Source organism: Dipodomys spectabilis, unplaced genomic scaffold (assembly GCF_019054845.1).
Source record: "Dipodomys spectabilis isolate Male_0828 unplaced genomic scaffold, ASM1905484v1 ptg000095l, whole genome shotgun sequence".
Lineage (NCBI taxonomy): Eukaryota > Metazoa > Chordata > Mammalia > Rodentia > Heteromyidae > Dipodomys > Dipodomys spectabilis.
Window position 1 is genome coordinate 47,610,497 of NW_024870772.1, and position 18,717 is coordinate 47,629,213.

The 18,717-nt window shown below is 47.9% G+C and overlaps 1 protein-coding gene across 2 annotated transcripts in view; it reads left to right on the plus strand.

The window, feature by feature from the left end:
• Kcnab1 (potassium voltage-gated channel subfamily A regulatory beta subunit 1) overlaps positions 1–18,717 on the plus strand; it is a 213,128-nt gene that overhangs the window by 125,286 nt on the left and 69,125 nt on the right. The gene's annotated exons all lie outside the window — the stretch shown is intronic.

The window sequence follows — 18,717 nt, forward strand, 5'->3', positions numbered from 1 at the left end:
CCCTCAGGGTGAGAGGCCACAAGCTGGGGCTCCCAGACACAGCACTGGGGAGCCAGGGGCCCTGAGGTCCCCGAGGCCCTTCCAGAAAGCATCCTAGGGCTCTGGGAGCAGGCAGGGCGGCACCCTTACCAACCCTCCATTGCTAAGGAACTTCCTTCATTGCTAAGGAACCACTCCATCTCTGGACGTCTCGGTGACTCAATGTCCTCTACGAGGTGAAGAATGGAGAGTCACTGTCATCATTTATCAGGCGGAGGATGGGGATACGAGTTCTCCATCAAGAGAGAGTCACTAAGAGCGCCTGGGTGCTTCCTGTGGAGATATGGGCCCGCTGACTCTCTCTGCATGTTCTTCACAGTAACGGAAGGGGCCTCGGGACTGAAGCTGTATACAGATACTGCGGGTGTTTTCTTGCCACACCACTGCAGGATGTCTCTTCTGGCTAGTGCATCCCATGTGGAGACAGCTGTCTGTAGCACTGACCAGAGGCTAGCACTGAGCCAGAGGCCAGCACTCGGGCTAGCACCGAGGCTAGCACTTAGGCTAGTACTGAGGCTAGCACTGAGCAGCAGGCTAGCACTGAGGCTAGCACCGAGCCAGAGGCAAGCACTCGGGCTAGCACTGAGGCTAGCACTTAGGCTAGTACTGAAGCTAGCACTTTAGCTAGCACTGAGGTTAACACTGAGCAGTAGGCTAGTACTGAGGCTTGTACTGAGGCCAACACTCGGGCTAGCACTGAGCAGTAGGTTAGCACTAAGGCTAGCACTGAGCAGTAGGCTAGCACTTAGGCTAGCACAAGGCTAGCATTTAGGCTAGCACCGAGGCCAGCACTGGATTTGTTTCTGTGCTGAGTAGTCACACTGGCCACTAGGACCTCAGATGTACTTTCTCTGTTGCTTTTTTTCTCCCATCAGCCAGTCTCACGCTCCTCCACTGTCCCATGCGTCCCTCCTCCTTTGCACCAGCTCTGCAGGTACCAGGGGCCTCTGGGATGGGTTTTTTTGCGTAGCTCACAGGCATTTTCAGGACTGTTTTCCTGGCTATAAAAAGTGCGTTGACAGCCTTCATTTTTCTCTCATGCCAACCAGCACCACAGCCCAGCAGCGCCTCTCCCAAGGTGGCCGCCAGTGCTTTGCTCACCGCAGGTGTGATACAGGGAGTGGCCATGGTAACATTCTTTGCGGGAACAGTCCAGTCTTTCGTGCAAGGCTCAGGGGACAGCGTGCACCAGTGTGGCACGGGTGCACATGTGTGCTCTGGGAACTCCACACCCTGGTGCTCTCTTCAGGGAGTTTTCAGTCCTCCATGAAGACAGTGTGGATGGGGCGACTGGAATCTAGTGTGGGAAGCTGGCAAGGACCAGGCTACGGCCTGGCACTCCGAGGAAGGTCAGCATGGCTCACCCACACACCCGTGAGGCCAGAGCTGCCCAAGACAGATACCCACCTTGTCTGGAGGTGGAAACTCACAGAACACAGGGTACAGAAAACGCCTTTGCTGGCTTCTCGAAGCCACTCACAGATCTGCCTCGAAATCTGCAAGGGCAGACCACAGAGTCAAGCTGAAGAGATGGGCAGGTTCTACCTGTGGGAAAATTTCCAATTGCTAATAACGGAAAATACACAGCGTTTTGTGAAAGCCTTCAGCCCTCCACTTCGGAGGCTGAGCCGCTGCCCAACCACAGAGTTTCCTTCAGGCTTCTGGCCTCCGGCCTCCAGCCTCCAGGTGGGAGTCAGCATTGTCTGTTGTCCTGTGTGCCCCACACATGTGCGCGCCCCCCCCCACACCCCTTCATCCCAAAGGGGCCCTCTCCGTGGTGGCCGCAGGTCTAAACACTCAGAGTGAGGTAAGTTTCTGACTCGTTCTTCCTGCGGTATCCACAGTGAGCTTCTCTTTGGCATCCAGTATCTTCTAGGAAGGAAGACAAGTTGTCTATCAGTCAAGGAAAGTCGGATACTAAAAGACAAATCTAAGTTGTTGGAGGATGTCACCTGTGTTGGTCCCTCTTTACTTACCAAGCACAGAAACAAGTGTTTCAGGGTCCCTGGGGCCCTGAGGTCTGCAGATCACAATCCCAGACCCTCCGAAGCCCTTCTCAACTATAGGCAGTGGCTTCTCCACTCCTGAAATTGTCTCCTGATTGACCTCTCTCCTTCTGCACGCTGTATTGAAGCCCTCTCGCTCCAGTCCCAAACGACCCTCCTGGTTTCTCTCCCTGGAGTCCGTCTGTCCATCTGCCCTCCACACAATGTGCTTTCTTGTTCTTGTGGCACCTACAGCCCTGCTTCTTCATCTGGCAGTCCTCTCTTCTCACTCAAGTCTCAGCTCACATCCTCCTTCAGAAGCCTCTGCCACACCCACCAAGCAGAGTTCCTCACCCACCTCCCTCCACACCTCCCAGTGCTTCTGTGTTCACTTCCCCTGACCTCCCCAGTGCCAGACCCCACGACATCCAGGGCTACTCATGAACCCTTTGTAGCCCATGGCACAGAAGAGAACTCATTGACCTTTAGAGTTTCCTGACAAGGAAACCTCCTTTTTAGGGGATTCACATCATTATCTATAGGTAGCTCGATGGGCTCTCAGACATTATTTCTCTAATAACCATCCTTCCTCACATTGTAGGGCTTTCTGTAAATGAGCAGAAACCCTCAAAATGGAGTTGAATATAAGCACATACAATGCAGAGCACGGACTTTAAGGATAACTTTCCTTACCTACCATGTCCACTCATCACTTTGAGGTATTTGCTCTGAGTAGATTATAAAACATGGTATAAAATAAGCATGGTGCACAGCAGGCAAGTTCTGGGTGAAGCAGGCCCAGAAGTCCAGCTGCAGGCCAGATTTCAGCAGCAGCTCTGTCTGGTGCTCTGCGATTGGACCAGCCCTTAACACTGAAAATATGCTTAACGAATCACTGGCTTGCATCTTGACTGCCTTTTTATTTCTCTCTATTCTTGTAGAGAGGAAACAAAATCCAGGTGAAGGAGCCTTGGCTAATCGATGCCTTGGGTGTTGAAATCAGGCTGCTTTGACCAACCATGTCCATGTTCAGTGGATTAATCTACAGCAAAACCACTCACACTGTCCAACTGTTAGAGCCCTCTTTCCCAGCTGATCTTCACCACTAGAAGCCTCTGACTACCCAGTGAACTCGCAATTCTTTTTATCATTACCTCCTTTATGCAAGTTAGAAAGGCAAACTGGGTTTAGCTTTGAAAAGAAAATGAAAAGGGAGTATTATGGGGTGGGAACATGTTTATAAAATTCAATATTCCTAGTGTTTCCTAATGCCTTGAGCCTAACACTGAGTTCTAACAGACTCTGACACCCCTAAAGATAGAAATAGTATATTTACAGATTAGTCCAGGGCTCTCTGTTTGTTTTCACTTAGAGAAAAGAAATAAGTCACATGCTCTCTTCATAAACATGTATGCTTGGCTTACCAGTATTTTCACTAGAAATATTCTTTTAGAGAACTTTCATGTCATTATCATCAAACTTCCCGGAGTTAAATAAGTAAGCACCTGCCGGTTTAATAATACATCAAAGTATGTTTTTTCTCCTTTTGCAGATCGGAGGGGGAAATGATACGTAATTATTCAAAACATGTTTTGCTCAACTAGTAAAGATTTGCACCCTGGGGTTTCCTTATCTGAAAGATCAATACAGACTATAATCTCTTGGCTAGCTTCTGGCAGTGGCCTGTGAAAAACACTAGAAAGAAAGGCTAAATCCTTGTAATACTCGAGACCAGCTTGTGATATCATCCCTCAGGGGCTGACTCACATCTGAGGCTCAAGAGTTGGCAAAGATAGTTCTTTATATTCTTCTTGTTTTCTCTACTTCCTGTTTTGGCAACTGTAACTATAAATGTTATTCGGGGAAGTGTTTTAATATTTATGCAGGATTATACTAGAATTGTCTAGTGTCTTAGTGTCCTTTTTGTGGGTTGAAATGAGGCTCTCCATTCAACACATATTTGTTGAGGACTTTTCTCTGCCCGAGCTCATTAATGGGCTCTGAAGAAATGCAGGGATGGGGCCCTTTGTACATTTATTACAGAGAAGTGGATTTTTTTGGTTTCCTATAACTGCTCTTTTTTGTGTAAAGTGTCTGTTCTTGCTGATGGCGAGGACACATTTACAATCTCCCACTCAAGGCTAATTCCGTCTCTTAAAAGGCCAAACTCTCCATCAAAGACCTCTGTTCCCTCCTCAGTCCTTCCCACAGTGGGAGGAACGTGTCGGAAGTGTCCAGGCTGTGGGAGAGGCTGCCTGCTGGTGCAGAGCTTCCGTCCAGGGCTGGCCTTCTGCACGTGTCCCAAGCCTGGGGAGCACGCAGCCCTAGACTCTGAAGCATTTCATCCCTCCCTGCCCTCCTCTCAGTCTGCCCACGGTAGCAGGCACGACAGTGACAAACCTGTGATGCTCTCCCAGCCCCCAAACTGGCTCAAGCCAGTCACCAATGCTCACATGTCCGATTCCCCATTTAGGATCCTAAATGTCAATGGAGAAAGACGTAACTCAGTAGAAACTGTGCGTGTGCCAGAGTTCTCAAGAGAAAAGTCACTTGTGTTATGTGCACTACATGTTACCTGGTAACATAGGAAGCCAGTGATGGGAGCCAGTAATGACACTTGTTGGCGGCTGCTTTTGTGTTGCAGCCACAAAAAGAAAGACACAAACCAGAGAGGTAATCTCACAAGTCAACTCTGGTCTGTAACACGTTTTCTAAAATACCGGGAGGGTTATTTTCCTTGGTGCCTCTTATAGGTGTGGTCATCGTTTCCTCGAGCATTTAGACTTATTCAGAGGATCAAGAGTCCACCCATGCATGTATACTTCAATGAGTTATTGCACATAAAGGCTGCATGTTATGTGGAACTGTAGGCAGAGTGATCACCTCCTGAGCACTCCATTTGTTCATCCATCCATCTCATTCTCCATTTGCTTATCCATAACACGTATAATTCTAGTCAAGAAGCACCAAGATGGCGGCCAGAAATTGAGTGAAGAATGAAGTTAAATATGTTCTTTGTGATGACAAAAATGCATGCAGTGTGGGTCACAAAATGGACTCAAAGCTTCCAGAAGCTCATCTGTTAAAGCCGTTCAAAGTTATTTACACAAGTTAGTATCCATCAGATGATAACATATAATGTGGTAATCACACTAGTGAACACTTCGGGGTGTTTCCTATGTGTTCAACGTGGAGGCTGGATTTTCTACTGAAATAGGATTTTGAGCCTCTCTGTACTCCTATGCAATAAACTTAAGATATCCACTTTATGGCTATCTCATGAATATCCATGATATGGTGTGGGAAGCATGCTCAAGGCGCATAGGTGACAGGCAGGCAGCAGGTATCAGGGCTGCCTTCCTCTGTAGTGCTCTATTTGCAGTTTCAGGTGCCTGAAAAATTTGTCTCCCTGGCTACTGGGATCCCAGGAAGCTTCTTCAGGGGTTTTACAGTGAAGGTTCCCTGGGATGTGGTTTGTAAGGTCGATGGTAACACAGAGAGTCTGCTCATCATTCTATCTGCTTCTTCACAGCACTCAGCAAAAGGTCACATGGGGACTCACTATTCCAAACTGAGCCTGAGGGACCAAGAGAGAAATCACTGTGTCAGCCTTGCCTATCACCCGGCCAGTCTTTGCTTGGAGCAGACATTCCACAAATAGGTCTTAAACAACGAATCTCACAGGCTGTTTATAAGACACTCTGCAGTCATACAAAAGAACTGTGGTCCAACTCCGCATGCATATTATTTAATTTTGTTTTTCTCCTCCTACCTGTTCCCTCAATCTTACTTCTCCTGCCTCTGCCTCATTATTTATCACCCTAATAATTTCAGTGACATTATTCCTTAGTACTCCTTTTCAGCCTGAATATATGAGTGCTAAGTACAAGAGTTAACACTTCTGATTGTTCCAAAGAACAAAGAGTGACTCAGAACCTTGTTCACAAAACATTTGTCTCCACTACTAATCGAATATTTTTTTTGGTTTGGTTGTTGTTGTTGATCTCCTCTTCTTCCTCCTCCTCTTTCTGCCATATATAACTGCCTAGACAGACTATTCCAGCATGACTTACAGTAAACTATTTGCTTTTACTATGAATCCTGTCTATCCGTTGGTGGAAATGCAGGCTGTCATTCCTAGGAGCACATGGGTGATAGATTGTCTGCCTGATTTTATGCAGCAGCTTCTGAAACCATTAATATTGGTAGTGGTTATCACGGTAATAACTAATATTTGTAAAGGGGCTGCAGCTCAGCAAACCCTCCGCTTGGTGCTTTATACCGAGGGATCTTCTCAGCCAGCTACAAGCAGGTGCTGGCAGGTGCTGTAGCAATTCCTATTTTGTACACAAGATGCTGGAACTCAAGAGCTGTGAGTGGCGCAGTGACCCTGCTTGCTGCCTGTGCTGGTGCTGGGAACAAACAGAGCCAAGACTGGGTAGCACAGACCCAGCTCCTCAGCCCTTTACTTCATCATCTCCAGTTTCCTTAAAACCTTTCTATTTACTCCCCATGGGAAAGGCAGAGGGGAAGGGGCCAGAGAATACCTCACGCAGAACTATTTGATGGCATTGATGCTGAGTCAGCAGCACGAGAAAGAAAAGCATGAGATGTATTTAAGCACGAGTCGGGAACAAAGGACACCCTGCTATGCCTAGAAGGTTCTGCCCGGGTCCTGAACCATAATGAACGGGGCCAGCTGCTGACCAGCCACTCTGTCTACTGAGTTCCCCACTTGCAAGAATGGCTGAATTAAGAACGGGCCCAGGCAGAGATGCCGGCTGAGTTCTGTGGGCGGATGGGACCAGAGAGTTTGTGCCATTTATCCAAACCCACCCGGTATGGCTGGCTCAGCGTGGACTCTCCCCAGAGCCTGCCCCGCACCCTCCCAGCCCCTGGGGTCTGCTCTTCTCACAGGGCAGAGACCAGCATCCATGCCCCAACCTCCCCGCTTCCGTGCCCTTCAGAAGCTCCGTGTCCCAGTCAGAAATCATCCCTACCCCCTGTCCTTCTATTTACTTTATAGACCTGACCGTGGCACCTTCAAGAAGCCAGCTCCACCATTTTCACTGTCATTGTTTTCTTTTTATCATAAAAACAAACACAATAACCATTATCTAACTGTGTAGCAGATCTACTATATTTGAGTGGGTTTCCTCTGAGATTCGCTTCTGTGCATTTCTAAATCTCTAAATAGGCACTCTACCACTTGAGCCAGACATTCACGCTTCGTGTTCTGCTTGTGGTTGAGATAGAGTCTCACTTTTTTTTTTAACCTGGGTTCGCCTGAAACAAAATCCACTTTCTACCACAGCCAGGATGACAGGTGCATGCCGCCATGCCCAGCTATTAGTTGAGTCTCAATTCACTGCTTTGCTCAGTCAGAACTTGAATCTTTGCCTCCTGAGTAGCTAGAATTACAGGTATGAGCCACCACAACCTGGCTGTCTGCATTATTAAAGTCATACTGCAACATATTTGCTATGCTGCTTTTTTTCCATTTAACATAGTAATGAATACATTTTCTTGAGTGTTAGTAAAATACTTTTTCATATAATCTTAACTAGTTACATTGTAATCTATCACACTGATGAAACTCCACGGGCCGTCTGTGATTGCTTTTCTTCCTTTCCCTGATATAAATAATTGCTGTGATCCATACTTCTGTGTATGAACCTAATTGCAGACCTGTGAAGCTTTCGTCTAGATAATTAAGAAAAGAAATATCGCTTCTAGACTTGGAGCTCGTGGTTCACTAGACAGGAGTACAGGCTGAGGAAGCAGGAAGCCCAGACCAGACGGCTGAGCTGTGCAGTGGGGCACGGCAGGCTCCGCACAGAGACTGTGATGCACACCAGAGCTGTGCGCCAGGCCACCACAGCCTGCCACGTAGCTGCGTGTGGCCTGGCCTGATGAAGGGTGAGGGGAGGCCTCATCCGCACAGCTGGTGTATACAGCTTCATTTTATTCGCTCTTAGGATGCAGTCTGCAACAAGCCCTGGCCCGCAGGTCTCCTCTCTGCTAGTGGAGCTGGGGGTTGCTCTGCCATTGTCCTGCTTCTGTGGAAGTTGCTTGTGTGTGGACTTAGCATTCGGGTCTCTCCTTCCAGAACGTAAAGCTCCCGAGGTGGGGAACTCAGTCTGTCTAGGGCACTGCCATTGTTTTATGCCTAGAACAGTGGCTGGGTGGCAGTGGGTTCTCGGTGAACCCCGTCAGGTGAACAGGTGCCCATGTTGGAGGTAGGGTCTCTCTCCGCTCTGTCCTCAGCAGTTCCCTGGTGCTCCTGGCACTGAGTCTCTGAATGTCGCTGTGGACTGGGCCTCCTTCCTTGCTCTCCCTCCCGTTCCCACTCTGAGGCCCCCACCCCACAGGGTGATAGCGAGGTCTTTTCCAGCCACTGCACGGCCATCTCCACACACAAATGACTTCCAGGTTCCATCTGTCTATCCAAAAGCTCAAAACCAACAGCATGCATGCAGTTCTGAGGACCGTTGAGCCATTCAAGTAGTCGATGTTCCCTGCCTTCCTCTCCCGCTGCTGTTTCTGGCTAAGGGCTCTGGGACATGGCTGGCAGTTCTCCAGCTCCCGCTGCTGCGGTGACATCAATCAGAGATGGTGGAAAGCTACAGGGGTGGGAGCAGGATGCAGGGGAGGCCCTCCGGAGATGTGCTATGATGGTAGGAGCTGCAGCAACTTCTCTCCTCCCTTCCCCAGGCCTCCGAAACTGGCCCCGCTAGGCGAGCACTTCTCCCTGCCCGCCCCCACCCCCACATCCCTGCATGTGTCGTAGAGAATGGCTAATGGTGGGCAAAGCAATGTGACTGGAAAAAGAGCGCATGCCCTGGACTGGACAGGCTCTGCACATTCAGCTCTGCAGCGCGAGGTGTGAGAGACCTCGGTCATTTAATCTCTGCAGCCCGAACCTGCTCCTACGTAAGATGGACACACACCGGCCCAAGTGGCAATGTGCTGTGCATTTGCGTGGCTGCCTTGAGGGGAAAAGTATGTACTGGAGATGCACACAGTGGGTATTCCACAGCGTGGCCATTAAGAAGCTGTGACCAAGCCAAACAACCAGTGTGTTACCATTACCCTCTGAGTGCAAAAGTGACCAAGAGAATCACTATAATTTGTGGTACTGTTCTATTCTAAAAATCAAAGCCATGTGTTCTGGCCATCCATCCTAGTGGATGCAAGTGACATGAGGCCTTACCACATCATCTAATTTGGCACTCTTCGGTCTGAAAATTCAGCGCGATAAGAGTTTTGTTTTTTGGTTTTTTCCAAATAACCAGCTGCCGGCTGTGACTGCAGTCCACAGTAATGGACCTTCTCATTGTGTGGCAATTCTACCCCAGGGCATTTGAGTCTTTTGGAATCCCATCAAAGAAGTCTTCCATCCATGGCCTCTCTGCCCTTAATGCCAGGCTTTCTTATCTTAGGAGTTATGTCGTTCAACTTGACTAAAGCACCAGCAGTAAGTTTAACCAACTAGAACTTATGACTTTCATTTCCTGGGATAGATTAATTCATCAATGCCGAGAGCAAACACCATTTCACATGGTGATCTATTTTAAACTGCCTGAATTCACTCTTTAAGGACTATTTGCATTAGTAAAAATTCATTCTGGTCCATACAGGAGTAGGTTTGATTCCATTTTCAAGGAAAGTCCGTGAGGTTTTACCTGATGCTCCCAAAGACCACATAGCAGTGGTCGGTTGGGGCTTTGCCCTTCTTCTGCAAAGCAGATGCCTTCATCATCATCCACATCAGTTCCTAGCTCTTGGTGCCTCACAGAAAACACCTGCTGGATCCAAAAAGCGATGAAACCGAGACCAATGTCCTGCAACGTCCGAGCATCTTCGGAATGAGAACTGAGGGAAATCAAAGGATGTTGGCTGGAAGAGGGGCTCTGTCTTCTCCCGCTCTTACATAGTGTCTAGGACTAGTGCTCAAGGCTTCCCACATGACATTTTTTGGCCAATCCAGTAGTCAGGCTGAGTTTCAGAGTTACGGCCTCATGATGCCAGGGCAGACAGATTTTGCCCTGAGGAGTTGTCTTTGTGTATGATTCTTTTTGTCTTTGCCCTTACAATACCCGGTGAGAAGTCTGTTTTCCAAAATGAAGTCAGTTCCTTTCCCCCTCCCGCCCACCCTCTGCCTTCCTGCGGTAGTGGTATGCTACGCTCTCGTCACGCAGGCTGATTGGTTGCCTTGACATCTTCGTCGAATGTTTTTTAATTTGTGTGAATGCCATTTGCTTTTTGTGTTTTAACAGTGTCATGGATTTTGATCAACCTACCCGTTCCATAAAGACGAATTGAGAAAGCCCCCAGAATTCCTGTAGTTGAGCTTTCTCCCCACCTCCAAACCCCATTAGCTACCCATCTGTTCTCTGCCCTTCCGAGTCTGTCTTTTCAAGGATGTCATATAGGGGAAATAATACCGCTAGAGTCTAGGGAGACTCTTTTCACTTGTCGATATGCATTTAGCATGCGTCCATCTTGTTGTGTGCGTCTGGAATCCATGGTTCTTTTCCGTTCATTACTGAGTAGTATTCTACTGCATGAATGGGCCCCAAAGGCTTACCCACTCATCAGTTGATGGACATCTGGGTGGTTTCCAGTTTTTGTTATTATGAGTAAAGCTGCTATAAATATTTGAATGCATTTTTTTTGTGTACGAACAGTTTTCCACTTATTTTGCTAAGGACCTAGGAATAGAATCGCTGAGTCATCCAGTTAGAGTGTTTAGTTTTATAAGAAACCTTCAAACTGTTTTCCAGAGTGGGCTGTGTTGGCCTGCATTTCTGTCAGCCATGCGTGATGGTCCTTTTACTCTGCCTCATCGCTGGTCTTGGTGCTGTGTGTCTGTGTTGTTGTTGTTTGATCATGTATATTCTTTGCTTTGGGGGAACTACTTGATCCTGAACTCAGGGCCTTGTCCTTGCCAGGCTCCACTGAAGCCACTTTTCCAGCTCTTTTAGCTTTTGCTCTAAAAACAACAGGATCTCAATTGGTGCCCAAGCCAGCCTGGACTGCAATCCTCCTATTTGCACTTCCCATGTAGCTGGGATGATATGCATGTGCCACCATGTCTTGCTTTCCAGTGTGAGATGAGGTCTCTTGCAAAATTTTGGTCCAGGCTGACCTCAGATCGTGTTCCTTTCCATCTCAGCTTCCAGAGTGGCTGCCGGGCTGGCCTCCCCACATCCCAGCAGTGAGTAGTGTTAGCTTATTACAGTTCCAATTTGCTGAGAACTCTCCTTTTGCTTATTTGTCATCCAATATCTTCTTTGGCGGCACGGCCCACTCGGTATTTTGGTGACTTTATCGGACCTTGCTGACATTTTCTTCAAGTATGTCACTTGTGTTTTTAGTCTTTCACAGCATTTTCCACACATCAAACACTTTAACTTTTTATTAACTCTAATTGTTCTCCATTTTGATGCATCATCCTTTTGGTGTTACATCTAAAAGCTTTGTCAAGTCCAAAGTCACAACATTTTTCTTCAACTTTTTCCCTAGAAGTTTAATGGTTTCATGTTCTACATTCATGTCTGTGATCCATTGTGAGTTAAGATATGAGGTTTTTGTCGAGGCTCATTTTTTTTAACTTATGGACAATGGTTCTGTTCATTCCAGCACTGTTCATTGAAAAGCCTGTCTTTTCTCTTTTGCACTTTGATCAGTAATTGGTTAAAGTATTTGAAAGGAAGGTGGCTCTTCCTAACCTTGCCATTCCATTCCATTTATTTGTACTTTGTTGGTTTCGACAACACTTTTTTAGAAGTGAGATTGATTATTGTAGCTTGATATTAAATCTTTATTTTTGAAACAAAGTCTTGCTGCCTGTAACTAAGGCCAGGGGCCCCAATCTCATGGCCCACTGGCCTCAGTCTTCCAGGTGTTGGGCTTCTACATGTGTTCCAACAAAGCCCAGCTTGCTTTGTATTAACTCTTGAACTCAGCAGTATAATCCCTCCAATCTAGTTCTTCTGTTCAAACTGCTATAAATATTCCAGTTCCTTTTCACTTTTCCATATACATTTTAGAACCATCTTGTTCATCTTTGCTAAGTCCAAGCATGGCAGATCACATTTGTAATCCAGGCTATCTGGAAGGCAGATACAGAAGGCTCAAAAACAATTCAGGCAAAAATTTAGCAAGTCTTATCTCAAAAATACAAGTTAGGTGTGGTGTTTCAGGCCTGTATTTCATCTACTCAAGAAGTAGAGGTAGGAAGAACCCAAGGTAAGACTGACCTAGACAAAAACATGAGATACTATCTGAAAAATAAACTAAAGCAGGGCTAGGAATGTGGCTTAGTGGTAGAGTGCTTGCCTAGCATGCACGAAGCCCTGGGTTCAATTCCTCAGTACCACATAAACAGAAAAGGCCAGAAGTGGTGCTGTGGCTCAAGTGATAGAGCACTAGCCCAGAGCACAGAGAGGCTCAGGGACAGAGCCCAGGCCCTGAGTTCAAGCCCCAGGACTGGCAAAAATTAATTAATTAATTAACTAACTAACTAAAGCAAAAAGAGCTGAAGATGTGGCTCAAATGCACTTGCCTAAGAATCATAGGACCTGAGTTGAAACTCACATAAAGAAAGAAAGGAAGAAAGAGAGACAGAGAAGGTGGAGGAAGAAGAAAAAACAAGGAAGAAAGAATGAAGTTAAGATAAATCAGAGTTATATCTTGGATCCTTCCATCAAGTACTTTGTAATTGAAAAAAAAGTAGTAAGACCAGAACAATAGTTACTACAGAGGAAAAGGGGATGATGAGGCTGATGAGAGAGAGAGAAGGAAACAATACCGGTACAGAAGAGCGGGGACAGGCCATCGTCACAAGGACCTGACTATGAAGAGGTCGGAATTGAGAGGGCAGAGGGCTGGAAGGGAATGCTCAGGATTGCTGGCTGGCTGTGGAGGCAGAGGAAGAAGACAGAACTCCAGATCTGAGCCTCACTGTTCCCCAGAGTTGCACAGGTGGTCATCTGATTTTAGATGTTTCTAGAAGAGATAACTTCTGTGTCGTTGAATGTTCTGGACCTACTGGAATCAGAGTAAGGTCAGAGCTGAACATAACATGGACTTTGGTGTTGTTCCTTCTCCCCATCTCCAGTCTCAGCTCTGAGATTGTCAACAGCTGAGCACTGGGATTTGCCTCTGTGCCTCTTTGGAGCATTGTTAGCTGGAGAAGCCAGGGTCCAAGGGGAAGGTTCCAGGGTCCATGGATGGCCTCCACCATGCAGGTTCACAAACCCACACTCTTCAGAAGAAGGAGCCTGCGCCGCATCAGCTGGAAAAAGAGTGACGTGTTGGAACGTTGGCTGCATGCTTCCACTCAACCTGAGGACGAAGCTCAGTGGCAAAGGGGGGGGGGCAGCTGTAGGAAAAGACGCAGTGTGTGCGCCGCATGTGCGGGGCTGAGCTTGATGCCAGCCCGACTGTGTCTGACCCCAGCTTGCACGTAGTGAGCATTTCCCACATGCCAGGTTCTGCCCTGAAGACCCAGCCCTCATCTCAAATCTTCACCACCACCCTGTGAGTGGCTGCTGTTATTTCTGCATGGAGCAGATGGGCACTGGAAGTTTGCTACATCTCCTAGGGCCTTATGGAGGAGGGGAAGAGGTACCCGTGATACACCGAGTGCTCTCTGACTCCCAGTGCTCTCCAGTGCCAGGGCCTCCCTGGCCCACAGAGGGGCACAGCAGAGCACAGCTGCTGGGAGCACTGCCTGATGGGAGCACAGCCCACATCTACTATGCATCCTGCACAGGTGTGGCTGTGGCTAGAGCCTGGTGCATCAGATGTAGCTGCCCCCAGCCCTCCCTGGCCCCACCTGGGATGAGGAAGGACCCTGTGTGCAGTGGACAGGATGTGCACTGCTGTTCCCACAGCCAGTGTGAGGGACGTGGTGCGGGGAGCTCAATGCCTGGTGCCATTCTCCGGTCAGGGAAAAGGGGAAGTGAGCTGGCCATTCTGGCTGAACGCCTGCAGCTCCCATGCAGTGTGTGCTTAAGTGTCACCACCCCGCAAGTCCTCAGTCCTGCCCCAGGGCTGAGCACTTCCCACAGCGCATGGACGGTTCTGGAGCAGCAGACAGGAGACGCAGCTGCCAGAGCCTGCTTGCTCGGATGCTTTGGGTGTCTGTGGAAGATGGGGCGGAGGAGCCATCGCCTTCCTCCTTGGCACTTCCAGCCTGGAAATCAATCATTCCCAGGGGCCAAGACACTTCAGAACCTTTCCAGTCTCTTCCTAGCTTTGCATGTGGCCGGCAGGAAGCTGATGTTTACTTGGGAACGTGTGATTCGAGGCAAATCCAGAGGGGTTATGACGTGACCCCTCCCCCTCTCAGGGAGGGGTCTGGCTTGAGGCCCCGATAGCAGAGGAGGGCAGATCCTCCCCGCTGTCCTCTGCCCTTAGGAGGCCAGCAAGGTCACTGCCCCCTGTCCACCGGTGGTGAGAGCTTTGCAGAGCCCGGAGAGGAGTCTGCACTTTATATCCAAGTAGAGATGACAGAAGCAAAAAGCCTGAATCTGGAAGACAACACATCAGGGGCCTAAGAAATCATTTTGGGCATACTAACATGTGCAGAAGGGGGGTGAAGGGCATGCTCTGACCAGCAGGAGAGTCATGAGTATGAGGCCAGCTGGGGAAAGAGGGCAAAGTCAGAGCAAAGGCCCTGGGGTTCCTTCTGTGCACATCTGGGCTGCGTGGCTCAGTGGGGTCCTCGCTCACCAGCTGGGTGAGGGGAGCTGTCACCTCACTCCTGGTGCTGAAATGTACAGCCAACAAAACAGCTGCCTAGAGGTGGTGGGGGGGGGGGGAGGGGGGATGGATCAAGAGGCCTTTGAACAACTCCACAAAGAGAATTGTTTAGGAGTACACTCCAGAAGGGGGGAAAAAGGATAAGATGCCCACTTATTTATTTTTTAGTGTGGTTAGCAGCTTCCAGCTTAGTGACAGGACCCAGTGTGACTTGAAGGGACGTAAACACGTTCAAGAAAGGAAGACGGCAAATGAAGCAAGGATCAACCTCATGGAAGCCGGGTCAGACTGCCTTTGTGTCCTGTCCCCTCCTTCAGGCCACGGGAGCCCATGGGGTCCAGCCTTTAAGTCTGGGTTCTTTCTTGGTCAAATGCAAGCAAATAGCTCTCTGCTCTTCCCTCCCCTGTGGTTTAAAACTGTGAGCGATGCTTTAGTTACATCCAGGCGCAGCTGAAGCGGGCACATGTGGTTGCTAGCCTTCTGCCTTTAGCCCCTGATCTGCAAGGCAGCGGTGGGGAAGCGGCATCCGCGCTGTGCTCACCCTAGCTTCCAGGTCTACAATTCTGTGACTGCATTCAAGACTCAAGAGAAAGGAGCCACATGGATACTCTATGAAGTGATGTCACACCTGTGCCCATCACCCTAGCCCTGGCCCTCATGTGGGGACAGCCTCCCGCCAACACAGGCATGATCTTTAAGTTCTCCCAAAGTCAGACCTACCCCCAGAGAACCCCGCACAGAGCTATGAGGTGCAGGATTTCCACAATCTGACTGACAAAGCCAAGTGCCCAGGCCCCCACACAGTGCCACTCATTTCTAATATTAGCAGCCGAGCACCCGGGAAAGAGGAGCTTTTATTTTTGGGGTGAACAAAAGCAGGCACTAAAAATGTATGTGAGGCTACTGTGCTCCCGGTGCAGGTGACACAGATAGCAGAGGAAACCTGTGTGCTCAGCTATCCTCAGTCAGACGGATGGGGAGTTGGGTCTAGTTGGAAATGTGATATGCTCATAGAAACAGTGGTCTCGCTCCCTTGTGTGAACAAGGGGGAAAAGAAAATAAGGGAAATCATGCAGAGTTGTGTAAAGTGTCCCACCGGGTCATGAAGTGTTAGGCAAGAGAAAGGTTGCAGTGCTTGTGCAATGGCCCGACACAATGTGTAAACTTGGTCATTGTGTGACCGACGGTACAGCCATCCAAGGAAAACCATGGAGGCATCGTTTCCAACTCACTGGTGGCAAGTGCGTGGAGCATGTGAGCCGCCATCATCCAGCCGAGGCTGAGTGTATGGGGTAGCTGGACAAGCCACGTCGTTATTCGGTGCTGTGCAGAGGTGGATGGAAATGGGGAAATGCAGAGATGCCACCAGAATCACCAGAAGCAGGGTTACAATGCGGCACCCTGAGTGAGAAGTGGTTCTCCCTGCCACTTCCTTCTAACACCGTGAGCTGCCCCATCGTGGTCAGGAGCCCTGGCTTGCAAAGAACCAAACATAGGCAAGGTACTGTAACACCCAGGTGCCTCTCAAGCCCAAAAAATGCCTCTCTCTTTAAAAATAACTTGATGAATTTGGTAACCTTTCTCTCGACAAGAGGAATCTATTTGCAGAAAGAGTGACAGGGACTGAAGAATTGAAAAGTATAGAAAGCTAAGACTCAGGGAGAGAGCCCATTACCACTGCAATCAGTATTTGTCTCTATTGAACTTGCTTTATATTTATTTATTTTCCGAAGACTTTGATTCCAGAAAAACCATGCCGGGTGTTGCAATAGCAATGAGAAGAAAATGGGCCCCATTTAGTTCTTCTTGCCTGGCAGCTAGTTTTTGCTGACAATTCTCAAGTTCAGTGTTCTGAAACCATAGCCGAGTGATCATTATCTTCTTAAGTCTCTGCCATAGAGAAAATAGGGCAGGTCCCATACTCGACGCGGAGCTGTTTCTCTGTGGGTACTCACTGACAGACTCCTGCCCTTTTTTAGTTCATTAGAAAAAAGTCTCTGGACTATTTGTCTCTGCCTTAGAACCATCTTGCTTTGCATGGATTTTTTTGTGTGCCATGTCTCTCCTCCCTCTTCTAAGAATCACCGGAAGACATTAAAATGATATGAGGACCTTGTCTCTGCTACAAGCTCCCACTGTGTGAATGAAAGCCTGTCTCTGCTACAAACTCCCACTGTGTGAATGAAAGCTCTAGTTGGGGCAGCCCCTCCCCCCCACACTCCCTAGGGCCCACCTTACACTCTACCTGATGTCATCTGCTTTCCTGTGTCCCTTGCTGGACTCCAGGCTCCAGGTGGGCCCAGAGCTGGGCCTGTTCCTCCCAGTGTCCCACCTAGATTTCCTGGGACACCATGACTTCTCATTAAAGATCTGCTGACACGTCTGTATTGAATGTCTGCATGACTGTTGCTCAGTTTCCTTTTAATTTTGTTTTATGTGCTTGCTTTTGGATATTCTCTGTTATATAGCTTTTGCTCGAGTCCTGTCTTTTAACATCGCTAGACTTTTAGACTGCAAAGAGAGGTCTTCTGGTTGCACAGCCTAATGATTTCTGAGAAGTTATTAAAAGGACCATGTCTTATGAAAATTATTTTCATGAAAGAAATCCAATCATTTTCTCCCACTTGCTAATTAAAGATATTTCCCCACCTATACTTTAATGCAACTGCTTTCTTCAAATTGGAAAAGCAACAAAACCTCATGACTCCTTGTATTTGTTTATGTTGTAATGTATACAAGTTCTTATACACTGTATCATATACATTGTAATGGATACACAATCACATTCTGACACCACACCAGTGGTGCAAGACTGATGGCGCAGACACCAACATCCAGCCTTACTAAAGAAACCAATCAGGGTCCGAGGAAAATGGAGCTATTTTCCCTGAGGCCACCAAGCTAGCTGTGAGGATGGTCAGTGCCCAAGGCCTTTCCACTCTCTGCATTGCGATAAGTTGGATTGTGCTATGTAATTATGCCTGTATAGACAGCAGCAATAAGCAAGAGAAAGACTATGATACAAAAGTGTGAGCACTAATTAATTGCTAGTGTTAATGAAGCCAAAGCTGACGTTATTGAGAAGAAGCAGCTGGAGAGATGAGCTATGTACCCCCTAGGCAATTTTGTGTGTGTTGTTCTGAGAGCTAGAAGCAAAGAGGCACATTGTATTCTTATAAGAACACCTGGACAACGAACAAGGGAGACCCTTTTCCCTGATGCTACAGTTATTTCAGCCTGGCTGAGGCATCCTCTATCTGACAGCTGTTAAAAGACAGAAAAAAATGAGAATGAAGTTTTGTGTAAGGGTCTATGAACATTAAAAAAATCCTACAGTTTAAAAAAAAATCCTACAGTTACCAGGCACCGGTGGCTCACGCCTGTAATCCCAGCTACTCAGGAGGCTGAGAAGTGAGGGTCACAGTTCAAAGCCAGACCAGGCAGAAAAGTCCCCATGAGACTCTTGTCTCCAATTAGCCACTCAAAAACCAGAAGTGGCGCTGTGGCTCGATGTGGTACAGCGCTCACTTTGAGCAAACCAGCTCAAGGACAGGGCCCAGGCCTTGAGTTCAAGCCCCACAACTGAAAAAAACAATCCGACAGTGGCTTGTTGTCTCTAGTTTGTCAGCCATTCCTATCTCAGCTGTGAATTTAAACTAAACCCAGCCTAGAATTCTGCCAGAGTCGGCTCTTTGTTCGTCTCTTGAATTCTGATTCATCTTGAAATCAAACCAACTCATTTAAAAGGCAAAAAAAAGGGGGCAGAAGAACAATCACATCTGGATTTCCACTGAGGCTTACATGTGCTCCTGGCCCATCTCTATTAAGAAAGCAAACATATATTTCTTTTCCTTAATGAGCTTTTGGGAGTGGACAAAAATGTTGAGGAAGAAAAGTGGACTCTTTTAAAAAGGATTAT